Here is a 17,995-nt window from a genome sequence, read left to right as displayed (position 1 = left end):
CAACATGACCCATGTATGTTGTGCATGTAGCTTGCAAAACTGGAGTGATTGATTTATTTGGATACATTGAAAAAGTACCTGCCTGAAGCCCTAGACACTGATTTAAAACATAACAAACTTCAGATAAACATTCAAACAAATTATGACTTCCTCCAAAAATTCAGTTCCGCTCCTAAAATAAAGAGCACACCAAAAATGAATCCCCCTTGTCATACTGAGGTTTGAATTCATGTTTATTCTTTGGAGAGCCTACAGTCCTTGCCTTTAAGCTCACACATACATAACATCCTGCCAGGTGTTTAAAGATTTTGGTGTTCCCACTCCAGGTGTCCCCTGAGAGGGAGTGATTTGTAATACAGATTGGTGGCAGCCACAGTGTTCCAAGTCTTACAAGTCTTCTGATATTTGGTGGTTTTCTTAAAGCCCCAGCTGCTGGAATCCTTTGATTAAGGGAAAACTTCAGCTTTGATTTTTTTAAAAAGTCAGTTTTCTAGCCTTCATGGTTGCAGAGAAATCATATAAATGTAAAATGTTAATCAAGGTATATTTTCCTAGACACCCCATGTTATAATATTGGTACAGCATGTCTATATCACGAGCACTGTCTGCTAACTTTAAAATGGTTGGAAACACACTTTTTCTTTAAAGCCAGTTAGGTGGTACAGGGACATTAATAGAAGAGGCTTTTCTTCAAACAGTACCTCTCTTCCTATTGGTTGAGAGGTCTAAAGCTGTCTGCTCACCCATGTCAGGACTCAGATGGTGCATCTACACAGCAAAAATGAAACCTGCACCCGCGAGTCTCAGAACTGGGGTCTGCTGAGAATTTGCACTAGTGGGGCTTGCGCTGCAGTGACACTCCAAAGGGGAGTGGCGCTCAGGGTCTGGGGAGAGGGGAGGGTTTCAGGGCCAGTGCTGGAACAGCTCCATAGCTATTTGTAGTGCCATAGCCTGCATCCGCAGACCTGGACTCTGAGACTTGCGACTGTGGGATGGGTTTTTTGGCTGTATAGATGTATCCTCAGTGATGGAGGGGGAACCTGCTGGAATCCTGGGATGGCAAACCTCTCCCTTCTAATCTCAGTGCTTCTGAGTCCTGTTTTCATGCCTGCTGTTCCTCTGTTTTCATACACGAGTCCTTTGAAAACCCCACCCTGAGTCAGTAACACATTGGAGAAAATAATATTCTTGCTATATTTTTTTCAGACTTCTCCATGAGCCCTTAGCAGCTCTTTAAAGCTATCCTTGAGGTCCCAACTGGCTTTGACTTCATTTGTTCTGGAGCTCATCAGCCACAGATAACAGCTGAAAGGTTCAGGCTGAGATGAAATCCTATTTTTGCCATGTTACACTCATGGCATTTGTATTTGATGGGGGAGAGGGTGCATTTTTTTTAACCCTGTCCTAAATACAGTTACAAAACTGATATAAAACACAGAAGCAGATGGCAATTAGCCAGTATGAACAGGAGGGAAAAGAGAGATCTTTGAGGATCAAATTTGAAAAAAGATGAAAAGTCAGTGAGATGGAGAGATACAGGAAGGCTGCTGGAGCAGAGAATGTTCTTACACCAAAAGTGGTGAGCTTATTCAGCACTTTCTGGCCCTTTACCTAAACAGGGAGAGCAAGGGACCAGGTTTTCAGCTGATGTAAATACAGGATCTCTTATCATTGTGATCTGGCCCATGGTGAAGTTACACCAGAAGAAGATCTGGCCCAAGAACTATGAGGTAGGCTGAGGGAAGCCCCCAGACCTTTTTTTTTTTTTATTAAAGGAGCATATATTTTATTGGGTAATTAAATTAATGGGCGGGGGGAGATCAGAAAAGCTGCTTGAGAAAGAGGGTGATATGGTCACATGTATTTGTGCACATAGATTATGGGCTGCATCATGGGCCTGGAGGTTTCTTCCCCAAGGAACTGCAAGATCTGTGGGGTTTGGAACTCTCTTCTCCCACACTCCTGTGGAACATGATTGAGGTTCTCCCCCAGGTGAACCTTTCAGATATTCATGGGCCTTTTGTCCCTGTCCCGGGGTTTTATAGTTTCATTCCTCCCTACTGTCACTTACTAGAAACTGTTCCAGATTTACCCTGTGGTAAATAGGAACAAAAACTAGCCCACTGAATTGTTACAAGACAGGATGCATCAACCTACATTTTAAGAGAAATTTAATTGGTTTCACAGATGCCAAATGTCCTCAAAAGGTCACGGCGTTACTATTCGTTCTGGGAGCAAAGAAAGAAATAGATAATGAAACAAGATCTCCTAGGCAGAGCTGGCAGTGATGCTGTGGTGATGAGCGTCATTTAAAAAAAAAAAGCCAGAAGGAAATGTATAACTTTTGTATTCAGTACAGAGTTTGGATGATGTGCAGTAAATAAGGCCTGGGGCTGCACATTGAATGATGAGCATAAAAATAAATATTGAATAGTCCATCTGGTGCACTGAATGAGGGGGGAAATAGTAGGTGACCATGTAATTCGAGACTGGCATCGTGCATATGAGCAAGGAGGCTGCATTAAGGTTGCAGCGGGACAGAAAAGGACAAATGGCTGAAAACCATACAATTCCCATCCACACACTAACGTTAACTGGCCATTGTAGATAATTAGGTGGCTGTATCAAACAAAGACAGAAGTGACCATAAGAAGTTTGAAACAATGTTTGAAATAATTATGTGGTTGAATAAAAATGAAGACCCTTGGGCCAGATCCTCTGACTATCAATCATTGTTGCTTGATTACCTTCAATGGAGCTATGGCAATTTACACCAGCTGAGAATATTTGTGGTTGGTTAGGTCACCAAAGCTACAGTTAAGGTTGTGGGCTTGTTTCTCATCCTACTAATACTAGTTTTACACCAGTGTAACTCTATGAATGTCAGTCAAGCTGTTCCAGATTCTCACCAGAGTGAGAGCAGAACCAGGCACTGTATATTTATTTCAAGATTCCAGTGATTTTCTTTTTTGTTTTGTTTTTTTTTAACAAACCATTTGGGTGGGTAAAAGTGCAACCTTATATCAGACAGCCTAACATTGTAGGCCCTGATTCCCCACTGTCTGGCACCTTGTGTGGTCATTTACACCTGCGTAAAGTGGATGTAGCAAATCAGAACAGTTGTGTTCTTCGTTTTGCCCAGCTGTAAGAGAAAACACAAAGTGCCAGGTAGTGGAGATTCAGGCCCTTCTTGTCTATTTCCATAAAATAAAAGCTTCTGTTCTGTCCATTGTCTAACGGCTGTGGAAAAGATTGTACCTGTCTCAGCCTTGAGTACAGGGACAAAATAATTGCCAGTTTCAAGAACAAAAGAGCCCTTCGCAAGTGTGCTTTCAAATAGGTGGTTTGCAATGTCACCAAGCCCCTGCTCTGAGACACTTTATAGTAAGACAAAGGCAATTGAGAAGGTTCAAAGCTTCAAAAATGATATACCTCACATGGCCATGTCATGGGAAAACCATTTACAATCCAATCTTTTATCGGATAAGATGTGGTTTCATCCCCTCTGTTTTTACATCCACTCTCATTTGGAAGGGAGGAGCTTCATATGGCACACGTTCTTTGAGCTGCTTGACCCTTCAACTCCATTTTCAGTATGCAATGGTCTGAGTATCTGGGGAACAGCAGACCCACTGCAGCATGAATTTTCTGATGAGACTGAACACTTTGGTCAGGAGCATCTTTGGGATTAATGCTAACCCAGAGCAGAGCAGTAGTTGGACCTCAAGAATCAGGAGTCTGTCACTCACCAGATGAGAAGCCAAAGGGTAGGGTCTGACAAACTACATGTGTGTTTTGGGATGGGGGTGGTGTCTTGTGAATCTCTTGCTTAAATAGTTCATCAGCGGGTGTAACTTGGTGTAGCTCCATTGGAGTCAATGCAGCCGTGCTGATTTACACCAGCTCGGGATCTGTGTGCTGTAATAGATTTAGATATCCATCTCTGCCAACGTTTAGAAATTTGGGGCTCTATGATTTCCCCCCAAAATAACACTTGGTGAAGAGGAAAATCTGATGGCTTCCCTTCGTGGTATGTGTAGGTGCTTAACCCACGTAACTGAAGTGGTAGTTCATTGGTGGTATGCAGGCAGCGGTGGTATTTTAGGCCAGGTCCTCAGCCTCCAGCATGGCTGCTTTGCAATGCTAATGGCTGACCCCAGAGGCCTCAAGGAATCTCCATGTGGCTTAGAGCCAGAAAAGCCAGCACTGTCTCATCCTCTCTCAGCCCTCAGCACAGCGGCAGGTGGCATTTAGGCCCTGATTCAACCCCCAGTGTAAGTTAGAGTTGAAACCCACCCATGGAGAATGCTTTAACCTTAGACCTCATGCAGGTCATTCTGGCTTTGTGGTTGGCTTTGTGCCAGGTGGACGGCAGTTCATAGATGGAGCTGTGGTTGCTAATGTAGCTGGGTTCTGATACCTTAACTGCTTTCAAGGTTAGGACCAAACCCTTAAATTGACAACAGAAGCAGGCTGAGAGCCTGAGGAGGGACCAGAGCATAGGCATCTGTGTGATCTCTCAGCTCTTTCCTCAGGTAAAGGCTGCATGTTATATATCTTCTGCTTGGTCAAATGGCAGGGTCACCAAGGCCATCTGCTGCTTAATCCCTGCTGGTCCTGAGTACATCCTGGCAGTATTTGGAGGTGGGGGAGTAAATATTTTCCAATACTTTGCATTTTCCATCACCCAGAGTCAGTGCATTGTTTTCACACTGAGTTTAGATTCAATGAATTAGTTATCCAGTGTGGAGGTGACAAATGCATTAGATCACTGTGGCCAGGTCCTCCTCTGGGAAGATATAACCTCAGTGACTGTTACCTCATCTGTAAAATGGGGTGTATGCTGCTTACCCGCTCTGATGTCGTGCACTGAGATCTATGAATGAGCAGTGCTCTAATTGCGAAGTGTTGTTTACAGGCTACACGAATAGCCTACTGTTCACTTTGTAAAGTACATAAAGGTAAAGCCATTCAAGAACTAAGAAATGTAGCCAGGATCATTTGAGCACAGAGACCTCCTGTTTCTACTGAGGACAGACTGAGCAGTTAACAGCAAGTCCCTATGCTGCATATTCCCATGTATAGGCAAGGGTGCTAGACTTCACTGGCTAGAAATCACTGGCCACTCCATGGGGGAGAGACAGTAGAAGTAACTTTGTATTCTCCAAACCAGCACTGACAGCTAAGTCAGCTGTCAGCTACAGCAGGGAAGGAAGGCTGGGGAAATTGGGGTAAAGCAGAACAATCAGTCGCTGATGTGTCAGGTATGTTGACGTTCTTTCCATGCAGCCAGGGTCTAATAACTGGGGACTTGTTGACAGAGAGTGAGCGTCGGATTCTGCTACTTCTCCCAGAAACTCTCGTGCATTTGGAATCCATGAAGAGAATACAGTCAGTGTTCGTGTGTATTTCATAGCAGCTGAGATTGCTTTTGAGCCAAATCCTGGATCAGGATCAGAGCGTACTTGAACTCTGGGAAATATTGAGTCTGGATCCAACTATAAATTTTCCAGCTCAGCAACCTTTCTAATGTGGTGTTAAATAAACAGGATTTTTAAAAGTAGTGTAAGAATAAATCCAAATACAGTGCTCGTTCAGTACTTTGTGAACTACATTTCCCAGAATGATGTTGGGGGAGGGGGTGAAATGTACACAAGGATGGTATTTACAGTATGACTAGAAAAATGAGAGAATGTGGAAAAAATATTTCCTGGCAAAGGGCCAGATTTTCAGAAGTGGTCAGCAACTGCAATGAGTGGGAGCTTCTGGGTGCGGCGCACCTTTGAAAGTATTGTCACTTCATTTAGGTGCCCAAATGGGAGCAGCTGTGGGCTGAGCTCTTCTGAAAACCTGACCTAACATGTATTTGTTCTCCAGTTATCTAGTATCTGTCTCTATGGACAAGATCTTCAAAATGTAGGCTCCTACGCTGGAATTTTCAGAGACCTATGGGAGTTGGGTGCCTAACGCCTTTAGGCATTTTTTTAATATTTCCAGCCCTGAATCCTTATTTAGATTCCTTAAAGAGTAACTGAGTGTCCAGCACTTTTTTGAAAATCAGGTTACTCGGGTGCCTAAATATCAACTTAGAAGCCTCTTTAAAAAAATTTAAAAAAAGAAAACCTTGGCCTAGAAATATACCAATTCTTTTTACCAGTTTACGGTGGGACTACTCATGTATTTCCAATTGCTGTACGACAGTGTAAATAAGAACTATTTGGCTAAATCCGTCCTTGATGTAACTCCAAACACTTCAGTGGAGTTACATTAAGGATACATTGGAATCCTTGCTCTGAGGTAATTTTGCACGGACCATGGAATCCCTTCCAAAATCTTGAACATATTTAGTCAGCCAAATGATTCATATTGTTTCAATTACCATCCTGGAATACTTTGTAGCCAGTGAAAAACAAAACCACTGTTGACGGGAAGCTGATGAACCCATTAAAGGGAGCCTGCAGTGAACTGCCATAATAATACCAAGAGTTAACTTACTGCTGAAGAGTGTTAATACTGTGAAAAGTGACTATGTAAAAATGGCACCTTCTTGCTCACAGCTGGGGTGTGTGTTTAGATTCAAATCTGCTTCCTCTAGTCCTCCAGAGCCAACAAAGCTTAGGGAGAGTGAGCTGGATTTCGTTCCTTTTTGAGGAGCCACAGAATTGCTTACAGTCAGTAATACCTGTTCAACCTCATTGAAGGTAATTAGGTTGTTCAGGTGTCACTGAGGAGGACGCACTTTGGCTTGTAAAACACTGTTATTCCTGTTGAAGATATACGGAGTTCTTTCCTTCTTGTGTAACTCAGATCCAAAGGTAAGTTTGCAGGGCTGGCACTCAGGAAAAAAATAATCATTTTACCAGAAACAGAGTACGTTGACATGGAAATCACAAAGCCACTAAAAGTGGGGCCTTGCGACACCATTGGCATAAAGTTCTGTTTCAGAGTAGAGCTATACTTTAAATGACTGTTGCCCTTCTAACAAATCTGAACAGCTCGTGCTGGATTCACTGCCATATGACTCCACTGAAGTCACCAGGATAATAGTGTCACCAGATAATAGGTAAGGATTAGCTGCATGAGTATAGGTTCCCAATGCACTTTGCATTTTGATTAGAAAGCACTTCACAGGCTCTTTGTAGGCCAATGCTGACCACTAGTGAAAAGCCTAACTCTGCTCCCACCGCAGTTAATGGGAGGTTTGCAATTGACTTCCCTGGGAGCAGTGTTCCGCTAATGCTGAGCACTTTTGGAAAGCCCACCCTCTGTGCAAGGATCACTTCACCCACGACTGAACAGCATCCACTTTGGGAACATGGCAGCTCTGTAACGGTGCACAGCAACACACAACACACACAGGCGGGGAAGGAAATTCATTAAACACATCTTAACAATTAAATTAAATACAGACTTTTTTCTAATAGGGATATTACAAGCCATGTAGCTACTGTATGAGGTGAATAGGATGCTATTCATATAGCCTGCCTTATGGGCAGACTTTAGATCAAATGTAATATAATAATATTGAGCTCAATATGCTTCACTAGGGTGGGTAAGGAGGATAACCCCTTTTACAAATGGGGTAACTGCCAATATCTCATTCCTGAGAATATTTTTGACCCCAAAACTTTGGTTGCATCCTTCTCAGGTGTCTGCTCAGTCTTTGCAAGTTTAATAGACCGAGTGCATCTTGCAGATATTATGAGAGCACTGTCGCGATTCACAATGGGGCCTTGAAGGGGCCATTTAGGGGCTCTGGGGCAAAAATTGGGGATTGGTCCTGCTTTGAGCAGGGGGTTGGACTAGATGACCTCCTGAGGTCCCTTCCAACCCTGATATTGTATGTATGAACGCAGCAATAGAAAATAATGTAAGTGTATAGTGAGCTGCAGGTTGAATCTGGAGAGTGACAAAGCTTGGAGTAGATGAATGTGGAGAAAAGACTTGTCTTTAGACTCCTTAAAGAAGTGGATGCCTTTGCGAGGAGGGCTGGAAGTTCAGAGAGCATGAAAACGCTAGTTAAGGGATCCTGAGTCTGAGTGATAGGTTTTATTATTACTATGCTATTTCTGTATTGTGCTTATTCTTCAATATACTGTTCCTTGCCTTTCAAGCCCACCCAACCCCCTGGATCTGAGCTCGGGTGGCTAGCCTGAGTCTCCCGTTCAACATCCACCCTGCTAGTTTGAGCGAAGCTAATGCAAGTCTGTCCCTCCACACGGACCACCTCGACCCAGCTGCACTTTAGGTCTGCCCATAGTGATCAGGCTGAGGATAACGGGTGGTTTAGAGTTATCTTCCTCCCCAACCCAGTCCAGGTCATGGGCTGAGCAACACAGGGATCTGGCCTTATGTGCTTAAATACTATACAAGGGCTAGCAATATAGCTATTACACAAAGCAAAAATGGAAAAGGCCCAGGAATCACCCACTGCAAAAGACATGCTTTGCAAGGTAATGTCATGACATGTTCTCCCCTCCATATTAATGGGAGTTGTATGCATCAAGTATCTAACATAGAATAGGTGTCCAGAGTCCCAGGCCAAACATCTCTTGCCCAGACAACAAACTGTGACAAGCCAAAGAACAGAAAATCCAAACATGGGTAAATCCTCCCCGTTGCTAGTGAGGCAAGCATCCTTCCTGTATGCTTTCTGGCCTGTCTGTGTGATCTCTCAGCCCTTTCCTCAGGTAAAGTCTGCATGTTATATATCTTCTGCTAGGTCAAATGGCAGGGTCACCAAGGCCATCTGCTGCTTAATCCCTGCTGGTCCTGAGTACATCCTGGCAGTATTTGGAGGTGGGGGATCAAATATTTTCCAATAGTTTGTACTTCTCCCCCGCCCCCCCCCCCCCCCAATGACTAGGGAGGTGGTGGAATCGCCCTCTCCTTCCTTAGATATTTTTAAGGTCAGGCTTGACAAAGCCCTGGCTGGGATGATTTAGTTGGGGATTGGTCCTGCTTTGAGCAGGGGGTTGGACTAGATGACCTCCTGAGGTCCCTTCCAACCCTGATATTCTAAGATTCTATGATTCTGTGACTGCCTTGGATCCCAGTTTATAAGACTTAATAGTCATCTCTGAAGCCTTCCTATTCACACAAGGAAAAAGTAGCTCTGCAGGCAGGGCAAAGGTCTGTGCTGGATGGCTCCACTTTATTGCATCTCCAACAAACACGGAATAGTTTAATCTAATTTGAGGTTTCAGAGGGATTGAACATATTAATACCCTGCAGAGCTGCAGGGACATTGAGAAATAGTTTCTTCCGATGGACAGCCTGGACTTGCTCACTTACAATGATGAGTAGTAATAAAAAAGCAGAAACCTCGTGAGCAATGGAGAGTACGGAAGCATTGCTGACCAGCGGCTGTGTTAGGATATTGTGATGCACTGCCACCTTGTGTTGCATTGGCTATCAGCAATCAGCATCTCTATGAAACAACAATTATGGCCCTACCCTAGGGTGACCAGACGGCAAGTATGAAAAATCGGGACAGGAGGTGGGGGATAATAGGAGCCTATATAAGAAAAAGACCCAAAAATTGGGACTGTCCCTATAAAATCGGGACATCTGGTCACCCTACCCTACCCTGAAGTGCCTGATTAATGACTTCTAGCTCATGCACAGTAATTAATGCACTTCCCAAGCAAAACTGATTAAGTTGGAGTCAAGATAGCAAATTTGTATCAATTATGAAAAGGGAGGGGGAAAGTAGAACATTGTAGTTTGTTGGAAGGCAAAGAAATTCTAAGTTATTGTTACAATTTCAAAGCCCATCGGGTCATATGGAAATAGAGTTAAAGTTTCTCAAATAAAATTCTGTCCTTCCTCCCTGTATTCCCACATGCCCGCCACTTGAATTCATGAGATAACTTTTCACCTGTATGCCAATTGCATTCACAAATTTTAGGCACAAATCTCCACTATGTTGTCTCTTGTTAGACATACTACTGTATGTATTGGGCAGCTACTATATGTGTGCCCTGGACATTACACGATATACTCCTCCAGTTATTCTTTCCTTGATGAGTCAATATATGCCAAACTCTTGCCATTTTTTATGTGTCCATCCCAAAACCACAGGCTTGACCCACCCCACCTTCTCGGTGTTTACTCAAAAGTCCCCAGTGCTACACATCTTGGGCTTGAGTCATCCCTGAGATAGGCTAGCTTCCACCAGGGAGGAGGGTGCCTGATAGTAGAATTCACCCAAAGGGGTTCACCACTGGGCAAACAACACTACAACCCCACTCACCAGGGATCCATACCCAGGAAAAGCCATCCCACAGCTAAGCTTGTTCTTGCTGAGACAGAGCTTTAACACAGTGGCTCACAGCTCTGGATGACCTGAGACATGCCAGAAAGGCTTAAAACAGGAAAGAGCTGAGAAAGAACAGACAGTGGATCCACTGCTCTTAGTTGTGTTGTCATTATCAGCATTTTATTTTTCCAAAAAAGGTGAGAGTGACTGAAAAAGGAAGTGGAACAGGAGTTTAGTGCACAGACTGAAAGAGTATAAGTGAGTTTCTTTGGGATGGGGGCCTGGACGTCTCCAAATATAGAGAGTAAAGCAAAGAGCCAACTCTTCCTGTCACAGCTGCTCTCAAAGGATAACTGCAAGACAAAAACTAACAGACATATCTTCCAGAGTCTAACAACCTCTTCAGGTGTTAAGAAAAATAACTTGTAAGACTTTGTGTCACTGTGCCATCTGGTGATGTCTGTCATAACAGTGTTTCCTACAGTTGAAAATTTTTAGGAATTGGCAAATAGTTAATAACTCAACCTCAGTTACAATTGATCTATTGTAAATAGTGTGGTTTAACTGATTTATGAACACTTATTTATTATTACTATTTGAAGTATTTGCCTTATGGCTGTCCAAATGACCTCTGCTTTGTTCAGAGGGTTTAGTACCATACCAGGAAATATGGTAGAGAAGGGTTTTCTGCCCTAATGTTTTTGCTTCCCATCCCGCTGCACTGCTGTTCAGTATGATACTCTGAACTGATGGGAAGGAGGTGCTGAAAGCTGCTTCCCTTGATTTCTGGCATTTGTTTGGATTGTTTATTGCTTTTTAAACTCCAGCAGCCCCACACTCAGAGAGGTACTTACCTTCTCCCAACAACCAGCGGCACGGATAGGCCAGCACTGTGGGCTCAGACTCTTCTCTCAGTAAAGCAGGGGTTGCAGCTGGATTCTAGTGCTATCTAGTGCCCTATTAAATCAGCTGACCTCTCCCATCATTTGTAGTAATGCATGAATACATATCCAAACAGAGTCTGTCAGTATTTAAGTTTCTACGCCAGAGGAATTGAGCTATCAGCTCTTGGGCCCAGCTTTTGAAAGGTATTTCAGCATTGCTGTGCTCAGTGTTGCAATGCCTTGCTGATTTAAGAGGCTAAATCTCACTTAGGGCTAGTCTACACTGGCAACGCTAAAGTGCTGCCGTGGCAGCGCTTTAACATGACTTCGGTGGTCGCGGCAGAGCGCTGGGAGAGCGCTCTCCTATCGCTCTAAAAAACCCACCTTCATGGGGGCGCAGCTCACGGCGCTGAGAATGCAGCTCCCAGGCCTGATGCACTGTCTACACTGGCGCTTTACAGCGCTGAAACTTGCTGTGCTCGGGGGTGTTTTTTCACACCCCCGAGTGAGAAATTGCAGCGCTGTAAGTTGCCGGTGTAGACAAGCCCAAAGTCGACATAGAAGCCAAAGTCCCATTGACAGTTGGTTCAATGTTCCGAAATTCCTCTTGCAAATGCAATTTAGGCTCTTAAATCAGTTAGGTGTTGCAATGCTGAGCACAGCAATGCCTAAACACCTTTCAGTATTTGGCCTGGGGCTTTATGGTGTGTGTTTTTGAGGCAGCTGGGAGGTGGGGCTTGGAGAATAAGTCCATATCATTTTTAACTAAAAATATTACAATCCTGATACAAGTGCACATGCTCATCATTTCATATTCCTACACTGGTTGTCTCATATGCCTCCTAAAAATCCTTAAGCAGGCTAGATCCTGCCAAGTGCATGCATAAAATATGCCGGGTTTAGAAAATCTGGGCAAGGTTCATCATATATCATACATCACTTTTATAATATTATTGCCATTTATCACTGGGCAGCATTTCATTACTGGGTAATAATGCCATCAGGCACCAGCATTTATCTCCTCTTGTAACGTAATTCATCTTCAGTAGTTTAATCATTGAAGTAGGCTCAGTTAGTGGGGACAACACTGTCTGTTCATAAAACTCTCTTCATTGTTCCCAAACGGTTGCTGGCAACTCTGCACTACATTATGGGGCTGCAGTATATTTGTTACAGGCTTTCTGCTCTCTTCCTTCCCCTCCCCCTATCAGATTGGTTATTCTTTGATTCTTTTTGCAACGCCCACCAGACTAATTATGTAAACAGTTTATAACCCTTCCTGTCTCTTGGGACTCAATGTGCTGCATACTTCAGTCCTCTCTATGCCAAAGCGGCAACATCAGTCATCTAACGTAACTACTAATCACTACAGAACCCTGGCTGCCAATGTCCTTGTTCTGAAGGTGAAATAAATCCTTTACGCTCGGTTACAAATGTGTATATCCTATGAATGAGCCAACCAGCAACCCAGTGGTTGTTCACAACAGCCTTGGAGGCAGTGTGGTAGAGGCACTTGGTGGCAACGGTTGCTGCTGTGTTTGGCTTTTTGAAATCCATCTGAGATTTGCTTCTTCTCCCAGGCCGTTAAATTTTAAAGATGTTTCCCAAAACTTAGCTGGAGCGAATTCTGGCTAAACAAAGGGAAGACAAAGCGATCACCAAAGCCAGAAAGTTATGTTTCTAGAACAACTGGGACACAGGAACCTTGGAATTGCCAGACTGCATCACAACTGAGGTCCATCTATTTCAGTATGCCTTCTCTGACGGTGGCCTCTGTGACAGATAGGGCAATTTCTTGCAATACCCTGGTCAAACCTTATTGAATTAAGTTAAACAGCGAATTAGGTTTATGTATCCTTGTGGCCCCAGGGCTCGTATGTATTGCATAGAATATCAGGATTGGAAGGGACCTCAGGAGGTCATCTAGTCCAACCCCCTGCTCAAAGCCGGACCAATCCCCAATTTTTGCCCCAAATCCCTAAATGGCCCCCTCAAGGATTGAACTCACAACCCTGGGTTTAGTAGGCCAATACTCAAACCACTGAGCTATCCCTCCCTTTTTCCATAGGAGAGAGGGACCACAGCCTTTCCAGAACTAAGAACAGTGGAGGGCAGTTAGGCAAATTCACTCAGGTTGCAACATCTCTAGAGAGTTACCACTAACTGGAGAGAGGCATGAATATACTGTTTTAAACTGGATTCTCCAGGAACCCTGTGAGAAGAACCCTGCAGCAGGCAGATGTGGGATAATTTCCTCCTCCCTGTCCCCCCACAAACATTAGTTCTCATCCTGATCTCTAATCATTAGAGATAGTCTTAAACCCTGAAGTCTGAGGTTTAATATCACTTCCAGCAAATTATCATTAATTCCGATAACTCTGAATATTCTTAATGTCCATATACATGCCCATCCCTTTTTGAATCTGGCTAAATTCCTATTCTCAGTTTCATGTGGCAGTAAGTTCCACAGTCTATACATTGTGTAAAAAATGTGTTTCATTGCCTGGCCACTTCTTCTTGTGTTATGGGAAAACAGAAGTTCCCAATCTACCTTCCCGAGACCATTCATTATTTATATACTTTCACAGTGCCCCCTCCTATTCTTCCCTTTTTAAGGTAAACAAGCCAATCTCCTCGATCACTCATCACTGACCCACACTGCATGCAGTATTCCAGATGAGGCCACACCATTGATCTATAGTCTCCCTATTAGTCTCTTCCTTAAATCCTAATATCTTTGCTTTTTTGACTGTGGCTGAGCTTTGAGCAGTGGTCTTCACTGACCTGTCTACAGTAATACCCATGTCCCTTTCTTGGGTTGAAGAGTATAGGGGTGTGAGTAGTCTAAATTATTCCCTCCAGTGTGCATTTATGACACAGAGGCCCATTGATGCCAGCTGGTAAAAGGTTCACTACTCTATCAGCAACTCCTATCAGGCCTGACAAACTCACTACACCTAGCACACTCCTTTCATAATGTTCACCCATAAAGAATAATACATGAGATATCTAATAGCAGCTGATGTCATAATGATCCGCATAATCATTGTGAGATGTATGTAGGCCACTGGGGCTGTATAATTGCAGATCCACTAGCCTCACCCTTCTGCCCACACCAGGCGGTTTCTTAAAGAACAGGGAAGTCACAAGGAGCAGAGCTGTTCAGCACAAGGAAATCACACATTCCCTCCACAGGCTTTCCAAGCTTTGCCCCCAGATGCAGGGGTAACTGCTCAAGGGACAGTCACGTAGGCAGAAGGGGTGGAGTTTTGCCATGGAAGGATTGAGTTTTCAAAGATGGAAATAAATAATCATTTTGCACATAGGACCTAGACCCACAATCCTTAGTCACGTGAATGGATCTTCATGTGTGAGAAAGGGTTTGCAGAACTGGGCCTTTATATAGCACATTTCATGTAAAGGTCTCAAAACAAATGTGGAAACTGAGGCACAGAAAGATTAAGTGACTTACCCCAGCTCACATAGCATGTCAGTGGCAGAGCTGGGACTGCTCTCTTATGTCTCTTCTCCTATTTCTGTGCTCTAAACATGACTCACTAACTAATTAATTACCCTCTTGCACACACACTCACTGAATGTACACGTGGAAATAATGCTGATTTATGGATGCACCATTATTGCTCCTCCATTGAAAATGTACCGTGTTTTAGATCAGAATTGACTCAGGTCCCAGTGCCACAGTGCATAGTCCAATGAGAGTTTTATCTGAATAAGGATGGACTAACCACATAGAACTTGGGCCCTGAATGCTTTTATGCTCCAGAAAGAGGGAAAATTTTCTGTAGTAAAATTTGAGAGAGTCTCTTCATAGGAAGATCATAGATTTTTTTTAAGGCCAGAAGGGACCTTCATGATCCTCTAGCCTGTTTTCCTGTATATGAACAGAATTTCACCCAGTTACCCCTGTATTGAACCGAATAACTTGTGTTTGAAATTATCCACCACTTCCCTTGGTGGTTTATTCTAGTGGTTGATCATCCTCTGTGACAGTTTGGGGAATTTGTCTGTGTAAAACTTAAGAAATTCGGATTGATTTTTATGAAGTCTATGTATAACACTGACCATCAATGTGTATTGAAACAGCCATTTGCTAGCAAAGACTGGTCATGTATCTCACAAACCCTGTGTGGAAACTGCTATGGGAAGACAATCAAAATGTTAATGTGCCCTAGTACAACAATGAATGTGCTAAAGTGATTGTCTACCTTCACAGAAGCTGGTTCTCCCAGGTTGTCTTTTGCAGGGTGGGGCTGGAATGGAAAATCCCCCGGAAAGAAAAGGGACAAAGAAGTGTTAGGTGCTGATGTTCAAAAAACACATGCTTTCTGTGTGGGGAGGCCTTTTGACTGTGGGACCTGAACAATCTAAGGACGGAGAGCTCCGGAATTGTGGGGATAAGACCTTGACTGGAACCTGAAGGCTAAGCAGGAAGAGAGGTGTGTGGGGAGGACCTGAAACCCCAGAAATGACTGACTGATGCCCAAAGGGCTCTTGGAGTGCAAGGACAGTGGATGAGAGATTTGTGTGCAGGTTTTGTTGTTTGTTCTATAGATCTGTATACCTCTTGTATCTTCTCTGTGAGGAAAGTGTGAAATCCCTTTGCAGAGTCCAGGTGTTCCTTGCTTACACTGTCATGCACTCCCTGAAGAGGGAAATAGTAAACTAGAGAGTCCACAGCTTTGGTGGAACTCAGAACATATAACAGCGACTAGGGAGGCTCAGGAGAGCTGGCACTATTCCAGGGCCTAGGCAATTAGCCTAGATAGTCTCTTCTGCCAAGTTCGCTGCACTCTCCGGGGAAGACCCAGAGACACTGCCTCAGCTCTACCTAGCAAGCCAAGAGCACATGGTTTGGGTCCAGAACAACAGCCTAGTGAAGGTTCATGGGGGTTATTCAGGAGAGCTGAAACAAACTGATGGTTAAAAATGTGTGCCTTGTTTCTAATTTGTATTTGCCTGGCTTCAGCTTCCAGACATAGGTTCTTGCTATGTCTCTCGCTGCTAGATAAAGACCCCCACCCCCACCCCCCTTTTTTTTCCTCCCAGGGTGTTTTCTTTCTGTGAAGGTACTTACTCACCACAATCAAGTCACCTCTTCATCTTTTTGACACCCTAAGAGGTCCTCCAGCCCATGGTCTCCTGAGGTACCTCCTCAAGAAGATAACAGCAGCTGGGAGGAATAGGTTTGGACTCCCCTGCCTGGCCAATTTTTGCTCCTGACCAACAGTGTGCAAAGGATCAGTGACGGTGCAACACCATCTGTCGCCTCAGCTCCAAGAGGAAACCACTCACAATACTGAGCACCCCAGGGCCAGCATGCTGGAGATTTCTCACATGCACTTGGTTGGTTTGTTTCATTGGCTATATATGTATTTAAAATTAGGATAATTTCCTAATGTTGTTAAAAATGTTGATAACACTTTAAATTCTCTACAGAGAACACAGATCTGACATTGAAGTCTAGATTAACTTCCATCAGACAAGTGTAGCAATCAGCTTTCTACACTGTGAGGATGAATCTCCAGGGCATTCTCCCCTTGGGAACTTATTTAATATTGCAGCTATTATCTGTAGAGTCCACACAAGCAAGATTTTGTTCATTTAGAAGTACCAGCTTGAATTCTTCCCTGTAATTATTTTCAGAAGTCTGCATCTGAAACACTCCTTCCCTTCACTGTGGATAAAACATCTGTCTGATGTAGTCTATTCTATTTTATAGAATATTTATGTATTATATTTTATATAATATTGGCTTGTGACAACTCCACGTCAGAATTACAGTAGCATCAGTAGGAGACAAGCCTCTATCTAAAGAATTTTATATCCATAAGTACAGGCTAATATTCTCCTTACAGACACCTAAAACTAAAGGAGGCTAATCTGAGACACTTTTATCGTCTTTTGAATTTCGCATCAGTATGTATCAGTAATACTGTAGTTATAATATGGCCACTGAGGGGGAAAGTCCAGTCTAAAAACTCTCTGCATTAGACTGCTATCCAGCAGATTTGCCCTGTAAAGCTGGAGGATCTCTGAGCTGTCTTGCTAAATTGACAATTACTTGCTTTGGGTGTGAAAGTGGGGAAATACACAGGGAGATAAACTGGAAGTGGCTGACAAGTTGGACACAATAAGTATCTCATTACACATTGTATCATAGTGCTGTAGTCCTCCCTTGCTGGTTTTGGTGGAACTTTGGCATGACTTATGTGTTTATTTTAATTTCTGTACCATCTATTCTCCCATCCCCTTCTGAGCTAATTCAGTGTCTTGCACTCTTGGCCAGTGTCCTACTAAATCTTTATCGCTATGTGTTAGTCTAGTTCATTAACTAGCTCACTCACCACTGTTGGCCTGATCTCATGCTCATCGAAATCAATAGGAGTCCGGCCATTGGATCAACCTCTATCACATTGTGAGATCTCTAACCCGGTTCATGCAATACTATTTGGAGAAAAGAGATAATGGTGGATTATTCCAAATGTCCTAAACCTTCAAGTACTATCCAAAGCAAATACTATATGTAAGTACCCGTATTTTATTATCTTCAGCATTTCCTACAGGCAAGAAGTCAAATAGCAGATTTACAAATGGTTAGACAGATAGATATTTGGTGTTAGCAAAAACAATTTCTCCTAGACATTGCCACTTTTTTTTCTTCCTGAATTGATGATAACTTTTAGTCTGACAAATAGTCAAGAGACATATTTTTCAAGCTATTTAGTTTTTTATATCAAAGTAGCCACACCTAGGAATTTGTTGCCTCCAACAAGAATTAACATTAAGTGAAATATTGGATATATCAATAAAGTGGGGGTTAAAAAGACAG

The sequence above is a fragment of the Caretta caretta genome, chromosome 4 (assembly GCF_965140235.1).
Source record: "Caretta caretta isolate rCarCar2 chromosome 4, rCarCar1.hap1, whole genome shotgun sequence".
Classification (NCBI taxonomy): domain Eukaryota; kingdom Metazoa; phylum Chordata; order Testudines; family Cheloniidae; genus Caretta; species Caretta caretta.
This window is presented reverse-complemented; position numbering follows the sequence as displayed.